Source organism: Gopherus evgoodei, chromosome 1 (genome assembly GCF_007399415.2).
Source record: "Gopherus evgoodei ecotype Sinaloan lineage chromosome 1, rGopEvg1_v1.p, whole genome shotgun sequence".
Lineage (NCBI taxonomy): Eukaryota > Metazoa > Chordata > Testudines > Testudinidae > Gopherus > Gopherus evgoodei.
This window is the reverse complement of record NC_044322.1, coordinates 254,179,941-254,201,237: the sequence shown is the minus strand read 5'-3', so window position 1 is coordinate 254,201,237 and position 21,297 is coordinate 254,179,941. Positions and strand designations below refer to the sequence as shown.

Sequence of the window (21,297 nt, the reverse complement as noted above, 5' to 3'; positions counted from 1 at the left end):
TATCTGATCTTTGTCCTTACACTTAGAAACAGAAGATTAGAAAACAGAACTACTTCTCCAAAGCTCAGAGACAGCAGGCAGACAGAAAACAAAAGACCCCAGACACACAATTCCCTCCACCCAAAGTTGAAAAAATCCGGTTTCCTGATTGGTTCTCTGGTCAGGTGTTTCAGGTGAAAGAGACATTAACCCTTAGCTATCTGTTTATGACACATGTGCTGCCAGATGTAGTATAAATATTAGATATTAGTTTTGGTGGGGATTAACTGAAGCACTGGCTGTATCACTGGGTAAATACTAGTTCCTATCCGGGTGTGACTTAAAAAAACATGGGCGCATAAGATCATAAGAACTCTTGGTTTGTCAGCTGCATTCAAAAGAGAAGTTGCACAGAAAGAATAGCTTTTAGTTCCTGCCCTGAATATATGGCAGGTTTCAGAGTAGCAGCCGTGTTAGTCTGTATCCGCAAAAAGAACAGGAGTACTTGTGGCACCTTAGAGACTAACACATTTTTTTTTGCTTGGGGCAGCAAAAAAGTTAGAGCCAGCCCTGTCCCTGATCGCTGCCTCGCAGTATGGGAAGGGCCAGATAGTGGTGGTAGCTCACAAGGGATACCTGGGGAAGCCCAAGATGGCTCAGTTCCTTCAAAATGCTGTCAGCTGGCTCAGCATCGCCCCCTGAGCAGTGTGGGGGGTGGGTCCATACAACTTGATGTCTCTCATGGAGATTCTCCGTAGGTCCGGCACTAGAATGCAGCCCTGCTCTGCAATCATGTCCTCACTTGGCGTTTATTATGCAGATGCCTATGATACACAGAGGAGGGACCTGATCCACTTTGTAAAGGAAGGTGGGAGGTTGCTCACTGGGGGTCAGGCTTGGCATTGGACCTGTGAGCACAGCCGAGAAAGAGTGCTGTTTGATTTCCCTGGGAACCATGTCACCCGTGTGGCTGATATGTACTTCACAGCCAGATATGGTGAGAAGAGGATCTTCAACTTCTCAGGAACAGTGCCAGCAATTCCTTTGATCACTCCATGAGTACCAGAACCATTCTACACATGTTTAAAGGTATCATAAAAAGTACTGTAAAATATTATGTAGCCCGTCCATAATTAAGGTGGCAATATGCTTCCATTATAAAGCTCTTTGTTAACATCCTTATAACTTCAATATGGAAAATCTATTTGGCCTGAAAAATACTGTGCAGTCTCTGAAGGCAATAAATAAATAAATAAAATTTTTAAAAATTTCACCTTTTGAAGGAAATTGGTGAACCCATTTTCTTAATAACGAGTCATCAAAAATTACATCGATTTGAGTTTACTTTTCCCCTCTAGCTCAAACATAGCTGGTTAGCTCCCCTTTCAAATTTTCCATAATTAGTTCTCCTTAAAGATTCACCTGCTAGCTATATTGGGGGGGGGAGGGGAAATACATTCCAATTACATAAGTAGTTGTACATTTTTGATGGGATAATAAAAGGGGTACAGTCCTGCTTCCACTGATTTTTGCTGTTGATTGCAATGAGTGTAAGATTGCACAGCGTGCACCTTGTTTTCAGAAGACTTCTGAAAAAACAGGTTCAAGATAGGTAGGCAGGGTGTGTGTCTGTGTGTGTGTGAGAGAGAGAGAGAGAGAGAGAGAGAGAGAGTGCAATTTTGGCTTATCACACATAAGGAACCTTCCACAGGTGACGGTTAACAGAGATTCCTATAGCACAAGTGCTAGAAACATTTTGTTTCTTGTCGCTGTAGGACTAGGGTTTGAGTTCTGACTCTGTGTGGTTTATTAATAGAAATGTGATGGCCTCTCAATAGCCAAGCCTCTGCCTGAGGCCCTATTCTCTGGGCTGATCTTCACTACAGGGAGATCGATGCTGCTACAATCAATGCAGCAAGTGTCGATTTAGTGGGTCTAGTGAAGACCTGCTAAATTGATGGCAGAGCACTCTGGCTGACCCAGTATTCCAGCTCTCCTAGAAGAACAAGGGAAGTCTACCAGAGAGTGTCTCCCATTGATGGAGCACAGTGAAGACACTGGAGTCAGTCAACCTAAACTACATTGACTCCAGCTACGTTATTCACATAAGCTGACAACCCCGTTGTGAAGACAAGCCAAATGGCTGATATCAATCCCTAGTGTAACTTGTAATTGTAAGAAATCATGGTTCTTTCACATGTGGAATTTCGAATGTCAAAACTTTGAAGCAAACTCTTAAAAATTAAAAAATTTATCTTTTTGCTAAAAATGTTAATGGTTTAAGAAAAAAAGGATCCTGACCAGTTGTGTCGGCACAAGCACTGTGACATGCGTCAGCACAAGAGACCATCACAGAATTTTGAACATAAGTAGATTTTTATCCTAGCTCATGCACAAGTTTTCTAGGGAAGTGGTGGTGAAGGATTTAGAAAGTTCTCATGCTTGAAAACGTTATGTGACTATCTGCCATTGAAGCAAGCGAAGAAAAGAGACTATAAATGACTTGCCAAAAGTTGCATAAGAAACTTGTAGCTGCTCTTTTCAATTTTTGCAGTAGCACTGCAATTTGTGCCTCTGTGTTTGTGCTTCAAAAATATTTTTATAAAGATCACATTTTCAAAAGTGTCATTCTAGGAATATAACTAAGCCAATTGTACTGCTGTGCTTCAAAGCAAAGTGTTTTCAGATATCCGAAGAGCTGAGTTGCTCAGTGAAAAACACATCTCCTGACCTCTCTCATTCCTTTTATCTCTGCTACCATATCTGTCATTTGCATCTCACCCTGATCTCAGCTGCTCCCCACATGTGGCCATTTCATATAACAGAAAGTAAAGGGCAAGAATGAATGACCTGTAACAGCCACATCATGATGATGCACAGTAAAGGGTCAAAAAAAGGCAGACTTTGGTTTTTCATACATGGAGGGGGGGAAGACCAGATTTGCTGTGGAGAAAAGGAAAGGATATTTTGGGTGGAATGAGAGAAGGGCCAGCTTGGTGCTGGATGTGGATAAGAAAGATGAAGGATTTAGGCACACACTCTTATCAAACATCTCCAGCAGAATTGAGCAGTCCTCAGAAGGGCATTACCTTGTCATGGCTGAACTGGCAGGCTTAGGCAACCAGATGACTCTAATTGAAGGATATTTTGATCCTACAATGGACAGTGTGGATAAACCAGACTCATGTCTCAGCTCAGATTATTCTATGCTAGTGTTGGTGTTTCACCTGATGGTGACCTGTCTTGGTTTTGCAGACATGGGCTAGATCTCTGCAGAAACTTAAAGCTTCTCTTAAGAGGGGTGTCTGAGCTGGACATAGTGACGGGTGGCATGCCCTCTCATTTTCTTGTCCATGGGGCTTTGGCCTTCCCCCTGAGCATGGATGGCTCCTACCAGTGTTTTCTTGCAGCAGCTCACTATGGCTAGGGCTGTGTGGTAGTAGCTATGCATGAGAGCCAAACTTATGTGCTGCAGCTGACGCGGTTCCTTCTCGATACCATTAAGTGGCTAGGTGCTGGGAAGAAAGGGAGGATTGGCATCAACCCTAACCTAAAGAGCCTCCATGACCTGCTAACTCAGCAGAAGGTGGTGTGCAAGATCTCAGCTCCGACTGACAACCTGAGCATTTACTGCTGCCAGTCCTACAGCAACACAGAGGGCAAAAAGATCCATGAGTTTGTGGCAGAGGGAGGGGGCCTGCTGATTGGAGGTCATGCTTGGTGTGACCTGTCTGTGACTCTTACTTAAAAAAGAGGGTAGGGGAGAGCTAACTGCCTGGGGGGGAGGGGGCTGACTGTTCAGCCCCCCACCACCTGTGACAGCTGCGGGGCCTGCAGCAGCAGCTCAGAGCTCCAGGGCTGAAGCAGCAGATGTCATGGAGGTCTGTGAAAGTAATGGAATCTGTGACCTCCATGACAAAATCTTATCCTTAATCATAAATTATCAATATACAATGGGTATTGGGTTAGGTGTATTCCATTTCCATTCTCTTCCCTCCATCCCTTCCAGATACCAGGGTAGGCTTGCCCTACAATCTTGATGGGAAAATACATTTCTAAGAAGTGCCAGTTGCTTGAGTCGTTTAATATTGGACTGGATAAAGCAATTGAGAACAGGACCTAAGATGTGCCCCTATGGTGATATGCAAGCACAGCATTGAAGATTGGGAGATGTCTGTCTCTTCTCTCTAGGGTGGCCTCATTTATATCATAGTGCCAAAGGGCAGCCAGTTGGGTGTGAAAAGGGTTATGCAGGCTCCTTTCAGGCTTGGTAAGTACACAGATAAATGTGCTGCACAGCTTTCACTAGACAATGTTGCTACAGCTCCTGTTTTGAAGACCTAAACAAAAGCATACCTCTAAGTATCAGTGACTCCACTTGGAACAGTTTTCATTCAGCTGTTCAATGCTTGCAAGTGCTTTTCCCCCTTCATCTTTCACCTCTCCGGACACCATGTGGCAGCATCATGTTTCTCATTTAACATTAATATTAATTTTGGGGAAGCATAGTTTATATTCTTCCTAGTCCTTTGTGTATTCCTTTTAGTCTTGTTCTTTGTCATGCATCTCTGACCTCAGAGCTGTCCTCTACTTCTGGGTCCCCCTCCACATCCTTGTCCAAGATTTCCTCCTTCTGGCTCGATCCACTCTTGACTGGCACATGAGCCACTGAAGTATCCACAGTGGCCTTTGCAGTGGAGGAGGGGTCGCCGCTGAGTATCACATCCAGCTCTTTGTAGAACTAGCAGCTCATGGGTACAGCATCAGAGCGGCGGTTTGCCTCTCGCACCTTGTGATAGGCGTTCCACAGCTCCTTTACTTTGACTCTGTTCTGCAGTGTGTCCCAGTCATGGCCCCTTTCTGTCATGCATCATGAAATCTGTCCATAATACCATAGTTCCTATGGCTGAAACACAGCTGGGACTGGACAACCTTCTATCCCCAAATGTTGATGAGGTCCAGCAGCTTGGCACTGCTCCAAGTGGGGGATCGCCTGGTGTGCGGAGCAGGCATGCCCATCTGAAAAGATGTGCTGAGACCACTGCATGTGTCATCAAGCAAACAGGAGGGGGACTTTCAAAATTCCCAAGGAATTTAAGGGGTGAGACACAGTTGGTCACCTGGAGGCAAGGCAGTAGAGGTCAAACTGATGACCAGAGAGGCGAGAACAGTGTGCAACACCTCCTGGAGGTCAGTCGCAGTGCTGTAATCAACCAGGGTGTCTATACTGGCACCGCAGCGCTGTACCTCCGGTGCAGAAAGCGGTATGCCTCTCATCGGGGTGGGTTTTTTTTAATAGCGCTGCAACTGTACACTAAGTAGCTTGACAGCGTGTACACCGTGGGAGTTACACTATAGAAAGTGGCTTTACTGCATAGAAACTTGCCAGTGCAGACAAGGCTGGAGACAGAATCATTATGGCACATTCTTGTGTATTTTACAAGTCTCCCGCTTCAAGCGCTTAAGGGACGTGAACTCCATTGACGTGGACAGGAGCCATGTGTGCATGGAAAGTGTATTTAAGGCCTTGTCTACACTACACAATGAAGTCTACCTACGTTAGGTTGATGTACCACCACCATAGTAATTACTGTGGTTTTTCATGTTCACACTGCCCTTTTGCCACTGGTGTGTGTTCTCTCCAGGAGCACTTGCACCAACTTAAGTGGGGCAGTATAGGGGGCTGAGAGCCCAGGTTCTCAGTGCCGGGAGCTGGGCTCCCACCTGTTGCTGACAGGCGATATAAGTAATTCAGTGTCTACACTGCATTCACCTCTTGTGGTGGTGGAGTTATTAAGTCGGTGTAGTGGGGGACTTATATTGGCAGCAGCAATGCTGTAGGATAGACACTTACACAGTTTGGTCGACTAAGGCAGTTTATGTTGACCTAACTCTGTAGTGTAGACCTGGCCTAAGTCTGTAGTGAGTATGTATAGCTCACTGAGTAGAGCAAACTCTAAGACTGTTTGAGACTTCTCATAGGTAGGGGCTAAACTCAGACCTGCGGCAACATTATCACTGGTATGGAAATGCAACTCCACTTAACCCAGGGGAGTGGTGCCTGGGTACATTAATTTGAATTTAGGCCACAGATTAAGATTATTAATTTCTGATTTAAAAATTAATTGTGAAGTATTTTCCTACATAATTTTTCTTCAGTTTTATCTATAAAGCTCATAATTAAACTGACTCATAATCTTCAGTGCTTCTTGTACATAAGGCACAAGGAGCCCTAATGAAAGTAAACTCAATGCCACGGAAATCAGTGAGGTTATAGTAGGTATATTTTTGCCCCATAGCCCTTAAAACATCTGCTAGTCTAACAAAACCGATCATCATCAAAAGAATTTGTGAGGCAAAAACCTTTAGCCTTGAGTATTCAGACAAATGGAGCAGGGACTATGTGACAGCAACAGCATTAAATTTTCCCTCACAGTAAAATGCCTGAGGTGCCCTCTACAGGAGGGAAGAGGATTTAACACTTTCCTTCCCCTGAAGTAATGACTCTAATTCCCTTCCCCCTTCACTGTTGCTATTGTCTTTACATGGAAGGTGTTCAGATACAGAGATGAGCAGCAGGATAAAATCCTAAAACGATCTTAATGTTTTGTTTGCTTTTTTTTTTTTTTGACTTTCACTAAAGACTAAGCAGTGTTTTTACTGAGCTGTCGGCAGTGACAGCCACATTTTTTCCCCTGAGTGGCTGCAGTCAATTTAGAACCCATCAAAACAAATAGTACAATTTTCATAACATTTTGCATGGAATATATGAATTTAAAAACCTAAATGAATCCACACGGCACAGGGGGTGCAATATAACTGTGTTAATGTTGCTCTGGGAGATCTTCCTTTTGAATTTCCTGATTTAGAATTCAAACAAACCAAAAAAGGTACAGCTGAAGTGATATACTCTGCTGTAGATGTTTGCATTTAATCTTGTTGCCACATTGCTACAGGAGAGAGACGTCTAAGCACCAGTGGCTGGCCAACATCTGTCACTATCCTGCTCCATGGTGAGGAACTAGCTACCAAGAACCTCATCTTGACAGTCCCTTCTGACAGCATTTGCCATATAGAGAACCCAGGGCCTTTATCTGCTCCCACAGGGTCAACAATGGCAGCTGTAGCTAAGCTGGCAGCAGTACTGCAAAAGTTTCCTCGGCCAGAAAGGATTGTAGCAGATGTTCAGTCTAGATCTCAGCTGATGAGTATAACCTACTGTCATAAAAGGCAGTTGAGTAGCCCTGTAGTGCAGACAACTGAGCTGGAGATTAAGAGCTCTTACATTCCAGTCTCTCACTGTGTAACTTTGGGGCAAGTCATTCGACCTTTGTATGCATCCTAAGGTTCCTATGGGCTTGCTTCTGGCTGTCCTGACTAAAAGGCAGGGCCAGTAGAATTTGTCATTGTTACTGATGCTCATAGACCATATTTAAATAGGCTTTTTCTAGAGTGCACCTCCCACTCACCCAAGCACTTAGGGAAGTGGGTATAATATGATAAGAAAACACTAAGATTTGTGGTATTCACCTAACCCCAAATATTTTTCCACACACATCTATTGTAATGTCTTAACGAATTCTGTTCTAATACCACCCTCATCACCCTAGTAATCAGGCACCTTCCAGTAGTGCATTGCTAATAGTTGTCACATGTGGCTTGTTCGCTCATCCTCTCCCCACAGGGAGAATTGGGTGTGCAATGGAGTGTTTTGTTTGGGAGCAGGAGGGGATTTTTAATGTGCATGCTTCTATTATTATTACTTGCATTTCTGAGGAGCCCCAGTCATGGACCAGGACCCCAATGTGCTAGGCGCTGTACAAAAACAGAACAAAAGGATGGTCCCTGCTCCAAAGAACCTTTTTTCCCCTGTGTTGAATTCTTTTGCTGTGCTCCTCTCTTGTTTGCTTGTCTCACGAATAGTGGAGCAAGCATTACTGGTAAATGCTCACGGAAAACAAATCTGAGTTGCATGATCCAGTATTTGTGAAAACTGAATTTTTAAAACCCATGTGCAAGTATTCTCACCAGAAATGCATTACTTGGGGCGGGGGGGAGAGAGAAATAGAAACAAAATCATGTGACTTACCTGAGCAACATGGATCAGTGTGTGAATGTGGAGCATCAAATACAGCAAATGGTGTTTTTAAAAATAATTTAACTTGTCAAATAAAATGTGAGGAAACCACAGACTGCTTTAGGATAGCTCACAAGCAGAACAAGGGGTTGAATTTGCCAGATCAATTACTTCTTGTGAATTGTTGTATAGCTCTAAAGCGTGTAATAAAGTAACAGTTTTTAAATGAGTTCCCCTCTGGGCTGTTAGCTCCATCTCTTCCTACCAGGCTGGATGTATGCTGGGTTCCCCATCATGTGTCATTTGGATTCAGTGAAGGAGTTAGTGAACATGGAACACATACAAGCCAATGTTCTGTGCAGGGCCGGCTCCAGGGTTTTTGCTGCCCCAAGCTAGAGGGGGAGAAGCCGTGATCGCAATTGGCAGCTGCTCCACCCGCTGCTTTCTTCTTCGGCAATTCAGCGGCAGGTCCTTCCCTCTGAGAGGGACTGAGGGACCCGCCACCGAATTGCTGCTGAAGAACCCGATGTGCAGCCCCTTTCCCTGGGCTGCTCCAAGCACCTGCTTGCTGAGTTGGTGCCTTGAGTTGGCCCTGGTTCTGTGGGATCCCAGTCATGAGCTGGGACACCACCAGTTGTGGGGAAGCTGGGAATTCCCCCCACACACACACACAACACTGAGGCCACCTGGAACCTCTGCTCTGTCTATGTGCATGAGAAAGTGCTAGGGATTCCTAGACAGAGAGCTCATGAAGAGCTTCACCTGAGGTGCCAGAGGGAGAGGGTCAGATGTTAGCCTGAGAAAGGGACCTGGCTAAAGGACTAGACTGTCTGGATTGTGCTGGAGACTTACCTGTAGGTGAGATGGGGAGAATGGAGTCAGACATTCTTATGAAACTGCTTCTACAAAAATGGCTCCTTGATTAGATCTCACAGCTTCCACAAAGTGGTGTTTTATCAATTTTCTCATCTTTCTGTGAGTGTGAGGCCCTTCATGGACAACTCCATAATGTACTCCTCAGGGAATTGTGTGCCAAAATCTTAAATTCTACAGCAAAAATTAAAAATTCTGCACACTATATTTAAAATTCTTCAAAATTCTGCACTACAGTCCAGCTAGTTTCAATTATTTTGGTAATTTATTTCAATTACAATACAATGGATGGAGAATGGGAGTGGGGAGCTGTGATAAATAAGGGGGGACAGCTCCCTTTTATGGACATCTAGCCAAGCCGTAGCTATAGAATCCTCCTTAACAGCTGTACCCTAATTGCCTTAACTGTAAAGGGTTAAGAGAAGCTTAAGCTGAGTTGGTACCTGACCAGGGAATCAATAGGGAGGCTTTACACTTTCAAATTGGAAAAACTGCTGCATGTGCAGCAACTTTTTTTTTCTCTCCAGTTCTCACAGCAAGGCTAAATTAGGGCAAGAAACAGCCCAGTACATGAAATTGTGGTCAGGCACCGAAACCCAAGAGTAACCAGTCTTCCTAAAGTGACATGCCCAGAGGAGACAGACCCAGATCAGGCCCAGCCATCCAACCTCATGGCAGAACTGTTGGGAGAGGCTGTGGGACTAGAGATTTCCCTGGCAGGGATGGTCAGCCCTCCCTAACCCAAGATCCAGGTGCCAAGATGGAAGGAGGCCCTTAACCCAGACCGAGCTCTACCTGTGGAAGACAGGAAGTTCTTCCCAGAGATGAGGTGCTTAGAAATAGAGGTGGAGGAGAGAAGGGAGGAGAAGCATCTAGCAGTGGAGGAGAAGAGGGAGAAGATGCACTTAGAAATGGAACTAGAAAAGGCTAAGCTGCATCAGGCAAATGCCCTGAACCACCCACGCAGACTTAACAACCCTACTCCAGGTACCGCTCCCCATTCCAAAATGTTTCCCAACTACAAGGTAGGCAATGATACAGAAGCCTTCTTAAACAAATTTCCAAGGGTCTGCCTTGGATTCAGTATCTCTACAACCAGTACTTGGTAGAGCTGAGGCCACAACTCAGTGGACACTTAGCAGAGGTGGCAGCTGCACTGCCTAAAGAACACATGAATGAGTGTGAACTTTTTAAACAAAAAGCCCCATCCTAATTCTGGCCAACCGCCGAGCATGCCTGTCAGCAGTTCAGAGCCGTAAGGTGGAAACCAGACGTGCCATTTCCCCGACATGCCTGCCACGTTATAAAAAAAAATTGTGAAACCGGGATATCAGAAGCAAAAGTTAAGTCTCTGGAAAATCTCCTTTTCCTAATAGAAATAGAGCAGTTACTAGATGGTATTCCTGAAGAAATAGAAAGATATATCCTACAGGGGAAGCCCAAAACTGTAATCAAGGCAGGGGAAATCGGAGATAAATGAGTGGGAGTAGAGGAGAAAAAGAAAGCTAGTAGCAGTTGGGGGGGATACCAGAATGAGCAGCCCGAGATGACACCCCACCATCGGGGTCAGCCCAAAACCCCACCTCACAAGGAGGAGCCCTCCACATAGCCAGGACGACCCCAGATGCCCTCTTGTCCCACCACCCTATTTTCCAACAATTCACCTCACCCCAGCCCCCTATCAGTTGGGTGATGCTTCAGATGTAATGAGCTGGGGCATGTAAAGGCCAACCTCCCCAAGAGCACCGGCCAGCTGCAACTACTCACCCAGGGGATCCCACCAAGAGCCTTTGAGCCCAGATGCCTCGCAAATTCCCCCAGAGTGGAGGGAAACTGTGAGTGTAGGCGGGAGCAGGGGCGGCTCCAGGCACCAGCGCTCCAAGTGCATACCTGGGGTGGCAAGCCACGGGGAGCGCTCTGCCGGTCACTGCTAGGGTAGCAGGCAGAGTGCCTTTGGCAGCTTGCCTGTGGAGGGTCCGCTGGTCCCGTAGCTTCGGCGGACCTCCCACAGGCATGCCTGCGGAGGGTCCACTGGTCCCGCAGCTTCGGCGGACCTCCCGCAGGCGTGCCTGAGAGGGTCTGCTGGTCCCACGGCTTCGGCGGACCTCCCGCAGGCACGCCTGCGGGAGGTCTGCCAAAGCCGCGGGACCAGCAGACCCTCCGTGCTTGGGGAGGCAAAATGTCTAGAGCTGCCCCTGGGCGGGAGGAAGTTTACTGCGTGGATGGACACTGGAGTACATGTGTCAGCTATCCACCAGTCCCTAATGGACCTCAGATTCATCCACCCAAAGGCCCAAGTGATGGTGCAATCCTTTAAGGCTAACTCTTTTAACTTGCCTACAGCCAAGTTGCCTGTCCAGTACAAGGGCTGGTCAGGAATATGGACTTTTGCGGTCTGTGATGATTACTCCATTCCCATGCTGCTGGGAGAAAACTTAGCCAATCATGTGAGGCTAACCAAAAGGGTGGGGATGGTCACCCACAGCCAAGCTAAACAGACCTCCACACCTAACTCCATTCCTGAGCCTTCTACAAGAGCCCAGTCTGTGTCCCCAGATACCACAGACCCAGGGACCCAGCCAGAGGTGGGGGAACCAGACTGCAGACCAGAGTCTATGACAGCAGTTGTAGATCCAGTTCCTGGGACCCAGCCAAAACCAGCCCAAGGATTGGAACTGGCAGAGCAGTCAGCACCAGATCCAGTGCTTGCAACCCCACCAGAGTCAGGGGAGCCAGCAACAGAGGGTGCAGCAGCAGCTAAACCTGCACAAGAGGCTCAACTGGAGCCTGAAATACAACCTAGTGCACCAGCAGAGAGCGAGTCACAGTCGATGGAGACACCCCCATCACCTGCATCGCTTCCAGTGGCACCAAGCCCAAGTCCACAACTCAGCAAGGAACTATCATCTCCAGCATCAAGGGAGCAGTTCCAGGCAGAGCAGGAAGCAGATAAAAGCTTCCAGGGAGCTTGGACAGTGGCACAGAGCAGCCCACCACCTCTCAGCATTTCTGATAGGTCCAGATTTGTTGTAGTAGGAGGACTCATACAAGGAGACCCTTTCTGGTGGGCATAAGGAGGACTGGCATCCTCAAAAACAGTTGGTAGTTCCAACTAAGTAGAGGGAAAAGCTCTTGAGCTGAGCCCATCATCACTCTAGTGACCCTGCTGGGATGAATAAGACCAAAGACCATTTGGGAAAGTCATTCCACTGGGAGGGAATAGGCAAGGATATTTCTACCTATTTCCCGTCTTGTGAGGTGTGCCAGAAGGTGGGAAAGCCCCAAGATCAGGTCAAGCCCCCTCTCCAGCCACTCCCCATAATTAAGGTTCCATTTCAGTGTATAGCTGTGGATATTCTGGGTCCTTTCCCTAAGAAGACACCCAGAGAAAAGCTGGTACATACTGACCTTCTTGGATTTTGCCACCTGTATGGCTGGAAGCAGTAGCTCTAAGCAACACCAGGGCAAAAAACATGAGCCAGGCATTGGCAGACATTTTTGCCAGGGTAGGTTGGCCCTCCAACATCCTTATGGATTTGGGACCTAACGTCCTGGCAGGGACCATAAAATGCCTTTGGGAAGCTCATGAGGTAAACCACTTTGTTGCCACCCCTTACCACCATCAAACAAATGGCCTAGTGGAGAAGTTTAATGGGACTTCGGGGGTCATGATACATAAATTCGTGAATGAACACTCCAATGATTGGGACCTAGTGTTGCATCAGTTGCTCTTTGCCTTCAAGGCTGTACTACATCCCAGTTTGGGATTTTCACCCTTTGAACTTGTTTAAGGCCATGAAGTTAAGGGGCCATTACAGCTGGTGAAGCAGCAATGGGAGGAGGTTACATCTTCTCCAGGAACTAACATTTTGGACTTTGTAACCAACCTACAAAACACCCTCAAAGACACTCTAGCCCTTGCTTAGGAAAATCTACAGGATGCTCAGCAAGAGCAAAAGGCCTGGTATGATAAACATGCCAGAGAGCGTTTCTTCAGAGTAGGTGACCAAATAATGGTCCTGAAAGCGCTCCAGGCCAATAAGATGGAAGTGTCATGGGAGTGACCATTTATGGCCCAAGAGTGCCTGGCGCTGTTAATTACCTCATGGCGTTCCCAGACTGTATCCTAAAACCCAAAGTATACCGTGTTCATTCTCTAAAGCCCTTTTATTCCCGAGAAATCAAGGTTGTCCAGTTTACAGCTCAGGAGAGAGACGATGCTGAGTGACCTGAAGGAGTCTACCATAAATAGAAAAGCAACAGTGGCATGGAAGAGGGGAGTCTTTCTGTGACACTCGGGCATAAGCAGCAGCAGCAAATCCAGGAGCTGTATACCAGCTTTGCGCTGATGTTTTCAGCCACCCCAGGATGGAGAGAATTGGTGTACCATTCCATTGACACAGGTGATGCTCGCCCAATTAGAGTCGAACCCTACCGGATAGCTTCTCAAGCAAAAATTGCAATAAAAAGGGAGATCAAGGACATATTACAGATGGGAGTAATCCTCCCCTCTGAGAGTGTGTGGGCCTCTCCAGTGGTTCTGGTTCCCCAACCAGACAGGGAAATCCGCTTTTGCATGGACTACTATAAGCTAAATGCTGTAACTCTACCAGAAGCCTATTCAGTGTCCCACACATATGAGCTATTGGAGAAACTGAGACATGTCCAGTTCATTTCTACCTTAGACTTAACTAAGGGGTACTGGCAAGTGCTGCTAGATGATGCAGCCAAAGACAGGTTAGCCTTCATCACCCATGTCGGGCAGTATGAATGCAACATGCTCCCTTTTGGACTGGGAAATGCACCTGCCACCCTCCCGAGACTGGTGGATAACCTTTTGGCTGGATTTGGGGAACTTGCAGTTGTCTACCTTGACGATGTGGCCATATTCTCAGATTCATGGGCAGAACACTTGGAACACCTCCAAGATGTCTTCCAGCACATAAAGGAGGCAGGATTAATCATTAAGGCCAAAAAGTGTCAATTAGGTCTAAACAGGGTGACGTATCTTGGACACCAAGAACTATCAACCCCCTACAGGCCAAAGTAAAGGCTATCCAAATGTAAGCAGAGTCAAGATGAGCTCTACCCTGACATCTGGTGGTGAATTATGAGGAGCATGAAAAGGAATTTTAGGTATTTGCGTTAGCACACACACCCCACCTAGCATAGCCTATGGCAGCCTGGGATGGTTATTTTGACAGCTCTGGGATCCCCAATTTCTTTGTTATTGGGGCAGGAGGAATAAAGTGTTGTCACCCTGATTATGTGAATGAGGAACTGTGAGACTGCTTTTTGACAGAGATGTCTCAATATCAATTAAGTAGCACTTGCTAGACAAGGGACATGGGTGCTAAAACCCATTGAAATGAGAGAGGTTGGGGACTGGTGTGTGTACCTGATGGTATAGGCCCCTTTTGAGGGCCTGGAACACCAATTGCACATCCTCCTGTCTCCACTGTTGAAGAGTAGAGCTAATTTTGATTCCATTAGGAGTCCATCTAGAGGCTGCTGAACTGAAATCACATTTGCGCCAATGGTGCACCAGCACCGGGGTTCCCCTACTACAAGCTGAAATCACTAAGAGCTGAAATCACTAAAAGAGCTAAGCTTACTGAGCTGAAATCACTGAGTGCTGTGTTAACTAGTGGAGGAGCCTGAAGATCTAACGCTAAGCGGCTGGCAGAGCGGAGCAGTTTGCAGCATGTTGGAGCAGCCCATGGAACAGTGAGTGGAGTGGTTTGCGGGGATGGCTGGAGTGGTTCACGGGTCGGCTGGAGGAGCAGCACAGCTGGTGTAGTGAAGCTGGTCGTGGGGAAGGCTGCAGCAGAACTCCACAGAGAGACAGAGCAGTTGGCCCTGGCCCATGTAAGGTGCCCCTTAACACCCTGTGTGTGCCCCCTCTCACTTCCACCCAGGCTGAGGGGGTAAAACTCTGCAGATAAACTTTTGAACTCTGAGGTGGCACTGACCAGAGACTTTCGGGTTGTTGAACTTTGGGGTGATTGGACTTGACCCTAAGGGGGAAAGGACACTGCCAAACGTACTTGGAGGTGGGTTTTTGCTTATGGTTTGTGTTATAATCCTGTTTGTGGTGTTTCTCCAACGTGATGCTGCATTGTTTCCCTCCTTTATTAAAAGGATTTTGCTGCACTCAGACTCCATGCTTGCGAGTGGGGAAGTATTGCCTCCTAGAGGCACCTGGAGGGGTGGTATGTAATTGTCCCAGGTCACTGGGTGGGGGTTCAAGCCGGTTTTGCATCATGTTATTGAAACGGAACCCCTGGATACTGAACCCGGCCTTTGTTGCTGCCAAATCAGAGGGGCAGAAGGGTTACACAAAAATGGCCTGTCCCTAAGTCAAAAAAGCAGGTCCAATCCTTCTTGGGCTTAGATGGGTATTACAAATTATTTGTACCACACTACAGCCAAATTGGCACCCCACTGACAGACCTGACCAAGAAAAAAAGTCAAATGCAGTTCAGTGGACTGAGAAGGGTCAGAGAGCCAGCTTAAGGCAGCCCTTATGTCTGACCCTGTATTAAGGGCCCTGGACTTTGACCAACCTTTTGTCGTAACCACAGATATTCCCAAGCGTGGTGTAGGAGCAGTTTTAATGCAGGAAGGCCTAAATCAACAATTTCATCCTGTTGTGTTTCTCAGCAAAAGCTTTCTGGGACGGAAAGCCACTCAGAAAAAGAATGTTATGCCATTGTATATGCTCTGAAGAAGCTACACCAATATATTTGGGGACATTGTTTCCAACTGCAGACCAATCATAGAATATCAGGGTTGGAAGGGACCTCAGGAGGTCATGTAGTCCAACCCCCTGCTCAAAGCAGGACCAATCCCCATCTAAATCATCCCATCCAGGACTTTGTCAAGCCTGACCTTAAAAACCTCTAAAGAAGAAGATTCCACCACCTCAGTAGGTAACCCATTCCAGTGCTTCACCACCCTCCTAGTGAAAAAGTTCTTCCTAATATCCAACCTAAACCTCCCCCACTGCAACTTGAGACCATTGCTCCTTATTCTGTCATCTGCCACCACTGAGAACAGTCTAGATCCATCCTCTTTGGAACCCCCTTTCAGGTAGTTGAAAGCAGCTATCAAATCCCATCTCATTCTTCTCTTCTGCAGACTAAACAATCCCAGTTCTCTCAGCATCTCCTCATAAGTCACGTGCTCCAGCCCCCTAATCATTTTTGTTGCCCTCTGCTGGACTCTTTCCAATTTTTCCACATCCTTCTTGTAGTGTGGGGCCCAAAACTGGACACAGTACTCCAGATGAGGCCTCACCATAGAGCCCAAAATGCCATTAGCCTTCTTGGCACAAGGGCACACTATTGACTCATATCCAGCTTTTCGTCCACTGCTGCCTAGCCATTCGGTCCCTAGTCTGTAACAGTGAATGGGATTCTTCCATCCTAAGTGCAGGGCTCTGCACTTGTCCTTGTTGAACCTTATTAGGTTTCTTTTTGCCCAATCCTCTAATTTGTCTAGGTCCCTCTGTATCCTATCCCTACCCTCCAGCGTATCTACCACTCCTCCTAGTTTAGTGTCATCTACAAACTTGCTGAGGGTGCAGTCCACGCCATCCTCCAGATCATCAATGAAGATATTGAACAAAACCAGCCCCAGGACCGACTTTTGGGACCCTTTGCTTGAAACCAGCTGCCAATTAGACATGGAGCCATTGATCACTACCCATTGAGCCCAACGATCTAGCCAGCTTTCTATCCACCTTATAGTCCATTCATCCAGCCCATACTTCTTTAACTTGCTGGCAAGAATACTGTGGGAGACCGTATAAAAAGCTTTGCTAAAGTCAAGGAATAACATGTCCACTGCTTTCCCCTCATCCATAGAGCCAGTTATCTCCTCATAAAAGGCAATTAGGTTAATCAGGCATGACTTGCCCTTGGTGAATCCATGCTGACTGTTCCTGATCACTTTCCTGTCCTCTAAGTGCTCAGAATTGATTCCTTGAGGACCTGGTCCATGATTTTTCATGCTGCACTGAAGTGGCTTCACACAGTCAAAAAGACTAACCGAAAACTTCTTTGGTGGAGTTTAGCTCTTCAAGACTTTGACTTGGAGATGCAACACATTTCAGGGGCCTCTAACAAAGTGGCTCACCCAGGAAGGGTTCCCAGAATTAGCTGGTTAAAATTGTCCTTGTAGTCTGTCATTTCCCTCCTTGAAATGTGGAAAATACTATTGATTTCTTCAGGAAGAAATCTCAGCCAGTGTGGACCCAACCTAAACCAGGCTGGCCAACACTGTCTGTGATTTATGGGGCGTGTGATAAATAAGTGGGGGTAGCTCCCTTTTATGGACAACCAGCCAGTCAGTAGCTATAGAATCCTCCTTAGCAGCTGTACCCTAATTGCTTTAATGTAAAGGGTTAAGAGAAGCTTAACCCGACTTGGCACCTGACCAGGGGACTCAATAGGGAGGCTTTACCCTTTCAAATTGGAAAAACTGCTGTTGAAGGGGGAGGATTCTTTGTCTCTTGGGCTGGAGAGAGGGGAAGGCAGCACCAAGCTTTAAGCCAGGTATGGGAAATCATCAGCATCATACCTAGAAACTCCTCACTTGGAACCCCAGATATGTAAGTAGCACAGGAAAAGTTAGGACGGATGTAATTAGGAACCTTTTTGGGTGCTTTGGTTTGTGAATTCCTCTGTGCTATCCCCAGGTGCTTTTGCTTCGCTTGTAACCTTTAAGCTAAACTCCAAGAAAGTTATTTTTGGTGTTTAATCCCTGAAGCCTGAGTTTTCAGATGTTTCTTTTGTTTTTAATAAACTTTACCTTTTTTTCTTAAAGAATCCTTTGATTCCGAAGTCCTTAGACAAGTGGTTGATCTGTGCTCACATTGCTAAGGCAACTGGTTGGTATTTTATTCTCAAGCCTTCCCAGGAAAGGGGGTGAAGAGCCTTGTGGGGATTGGGATTCCAAGTGACCCTTTCCTGAGTATTTGGGAAAATCATTTGGTGGTAGCAGCAATATCTGTCCAAGGCAGAAGACTATGCCTTGGAAAAGTTTTGACCTAAGCTGCTAGAAGATAAGATGAGGGAGTCTTTCATGTGGGTCCCCATATCCGTACCCCAGAATTCAGATTTGGTGGGGTATACCCTGGCAGGAGCATTAGAGGGAATCCCATAACCCTCTCTATCTAATAATAATAACAATGTAGCTAGTGTTGACCCTTTACTTCTATTATTAGTCAACAAATATGCAGGCATATTCTCCGTGTTACGTCATTGGCAACTGAAGAGCAGTGAGGGTTGGGGACTCAAACTCATAATTTATATTGGCTACTGACCATCTCCAGAAAGGTCAGTAGTAAACAGCTCTTGGAGCACATTTTAATAGGAAATTTTTTCAGTCTAAAAATTTAGACCATTTCTAATCACTAAAGCTCAATAAGCATTTATAAGGCCATACTGTCCTTTACTATAAGGCCATACTGTCCTTTACTATAAGGCCATACTGTCTTTTACCATAAGGCTCCTTTACACCACTCTGGCAATGTAAAGAAGCCTTAAAATTTTTACATCTGTTTTATACTTCTGGGGGAATTCACTAAGAACAATGGGAACAATTCACTAAGCAGGCAGGCAGCTACATTCTCCTCTGCCTGAGGGAACCCACCCACCCTCTACCCAGCCCCTTCCAGGCAGTGATTTATGTCTCTACCAGCTGCTCTGGGTGCCCAAACTGATCTGTCTGCACTGCCAGGAAGTGGGCGCATGACCGCTCTTGTGGCTTTCCTTTACTTCCTCATCAGAAGTCATTTTTCTGTGGGTAAGCAAATAAATCTGCAGGGGCCATGAATTCTGCATGCACACAGTGATGCAGAATTTCCCCAGGAGTAATAACGGGATTCTGAGGAAAGAGATTGCTTCATGCGGTGCTTCCCAGATGGCTACATTGATTTCCACTCCACCCCTCTTTCAACACTTTGAGTCACGGGCTGCCCAGCTGCATGCTCCATTCAGTAAATTCACTGGTCTAGCAACAGGTGAAAAAGAAGAGACCTCTCCAAGCTGAGTACTGAACTTCAGATAAAATAAGAATCTGTTCACTGTATGGCTTATTTATTTATTATGGGCCTAAGGCCATTAAAGGATGCTATAGTCACATATTTGAGCAATTCTAACACACTGTTTAATAGAAGGCAAAGATGGCACATACACACCAATCAGCACATTAAAATATGCAAGCTGAAGTGTTTCTCCACTCTGGAAGGTGACTCATTTGAAAATGGAACCTTCTTACTTCACAGATGTACTTCTAGAGCGTATCTATTCACTTTGGTGAGAAAACTGTTTACTCCTGTTGGTTCTGCAGAACCCATCTAGCCAAGAGAATACTAGCTGTTTCCTATACTTTCTTGTGCATCATAAATAGAATTGTTTGACTCACTTACACACACCGAAATCCACTGAAAACAATGGTGTTGCACAGATGTTAGTGGGGGCCTAGTTCAGTCTGCAGAGCCTTTATTACTGCTGATACGCAAACAGTTAAGAACCCAGGTGTGTCCCAGTTCTCAGGCTGACTTTTCAGGGCTGTTTTTTCAAATAAACCTCATCTTGTTTATAAACTGAGCGTGCCTGATTTGGAAACTTGTGAGTCACATGAACTACAGAGACGCAAGATACTACTTTGAGCATCACTTTTCAGAATAGAACAGTTTTCAAGGTCCCTCTTGGTTATTTAAGTCTGAACTCTGAAGTTTATTTTCAATAGCTTTACCCCCAAGACGACAGTGACCAAAGAACTAGATACTCAGAGATGTAGTAACCATTTGGTGTTCGTGAGGTGTAATTGGAAGCTTAATCATGAATGTTCAGGAGGTGGGATGAGGTGCAATGTCTTTAGTTAACCTTAATTTAGGGGCGTAGGCTACAGCTTTAATGCAGCTCCTTTTGCCTCCTAGCTGCAGAAAGCCTTTGGCTGAGAACCCTTCATTCAGCTCTTCTCAGATGATCAGAAAATGTCTAACATCTCAACAGACAGCCCTTCCAAGATTAACCTGTGGGCAGAGAATTTCTCTCAGCAAATGAAGAAGAATTTGGCCCCTTTCTTTAGCACATGGGGGTGGTCTATTAAGGTGGAAGTCTCCAAGAAACTGGAATCTCTGCCCAAATGGGATAAGAACCCAGTGAAAAAGATTGACTTAGTCCTAAGGAATATTAGCTGTAATGTTGTAAAGATCTTTGAGAGTTTTATGTTTGCTATAATATAGGAATATTATAAATATAATAAAACTGTATTAGACTCTCCAGGATGTAAATGTACTATCCGTTTCAGATTATACTATGTTGATGGGTATGGTTTATAAGGACCTAGAGAGAGAGTTATTTCCTGGATCTGCTTTCTTGGTCATGTGAGACAAATATCTGTCATGCACCTGAATTTCCTTCTGAATATGCTAATTCCTTTCTCTTTAAGGAAGCAAACCTAGGTCCTGACTGTGGCATTTAGTGACTGGTCTGAACTGGGGATTGTACAGAACTGCACATCTTTAGTAGGCACAATACTCGCTCCCAGCTTGCTGATGTATGGTGAGCATATATATGGAGAAATTGAGGGGAAAACTCCATCAGGGCTCCAGTGTATGGTTATATGTTTGTCCTGGAAACAGGACAAATGCAACCATGGTAATCGCTTAGCATTTGTGTGGAAGGAAACCCATTGTACGTACATGACTCCTGCACCAGAGATAAGAGACTGGAAAGAAGCAGTGAGAGAGGGCTAGGGTTGTGGCCAAGAGCAGGTCAGCTTGAGAGAGGGGCAGCAGTAGTGTTGGCTCTGTGACTGCATTTGGGTGGGAGGGGGACTGGAAGACAATTGTGGGTTTTGTGCATCTGCCAGTATTCTGGGGTGGACGCTCAGCTTTGTAAACTGTTATAGTTTTTAGGAAGAATGACTGAAATTATGGAGATAGCTTTGTAATTGGGTGGACTAGAAAGCCATTACAAGGGTTAAGCTCCCAGATGATGATGGCTTTCTTGCAGTAGCATTGGCTTGGAAGTAACTGACATAAAAGGAGCCAAGCAGGAGAATACTGGTCAGATCAACATGTAGTTTCTAAGCTGGATGTTTCATATTACCTTTTGTGTTTTGTTAACATTACAATATAATATCAGAATGATAACTTCCAGGGGAATTCACTGCATCAGGGCCTACCATTATGCTTCAGTCTCTGCATTTTATGGGCAGACCAAAGCATGCCTTATTGCCCATAAAACAGGGAATTTAATTAGTTCCTGAAGTCTCAGTCAAATTAAATGGAAGAACAAACTACCCGGTGTTTGAATGAAGGAAGAGGTACTGTACACTGAGTCTTCCAAATG

At 45.8% G+C, this 21,297-nt stretch overlaps 1 pseudogene; it reads left to right on the top strand.

Annotated features, from left to right (window-relative positions):
- The first annotated feature begins 771 nt into the window (after window positions 1-771).
- On the top strand, window positions 772-20,186 carry LOC115644692 (annotated as a pseudogene).
- Window positions 20,187-21,297: the final 1,111 nt, after the last annotated feature.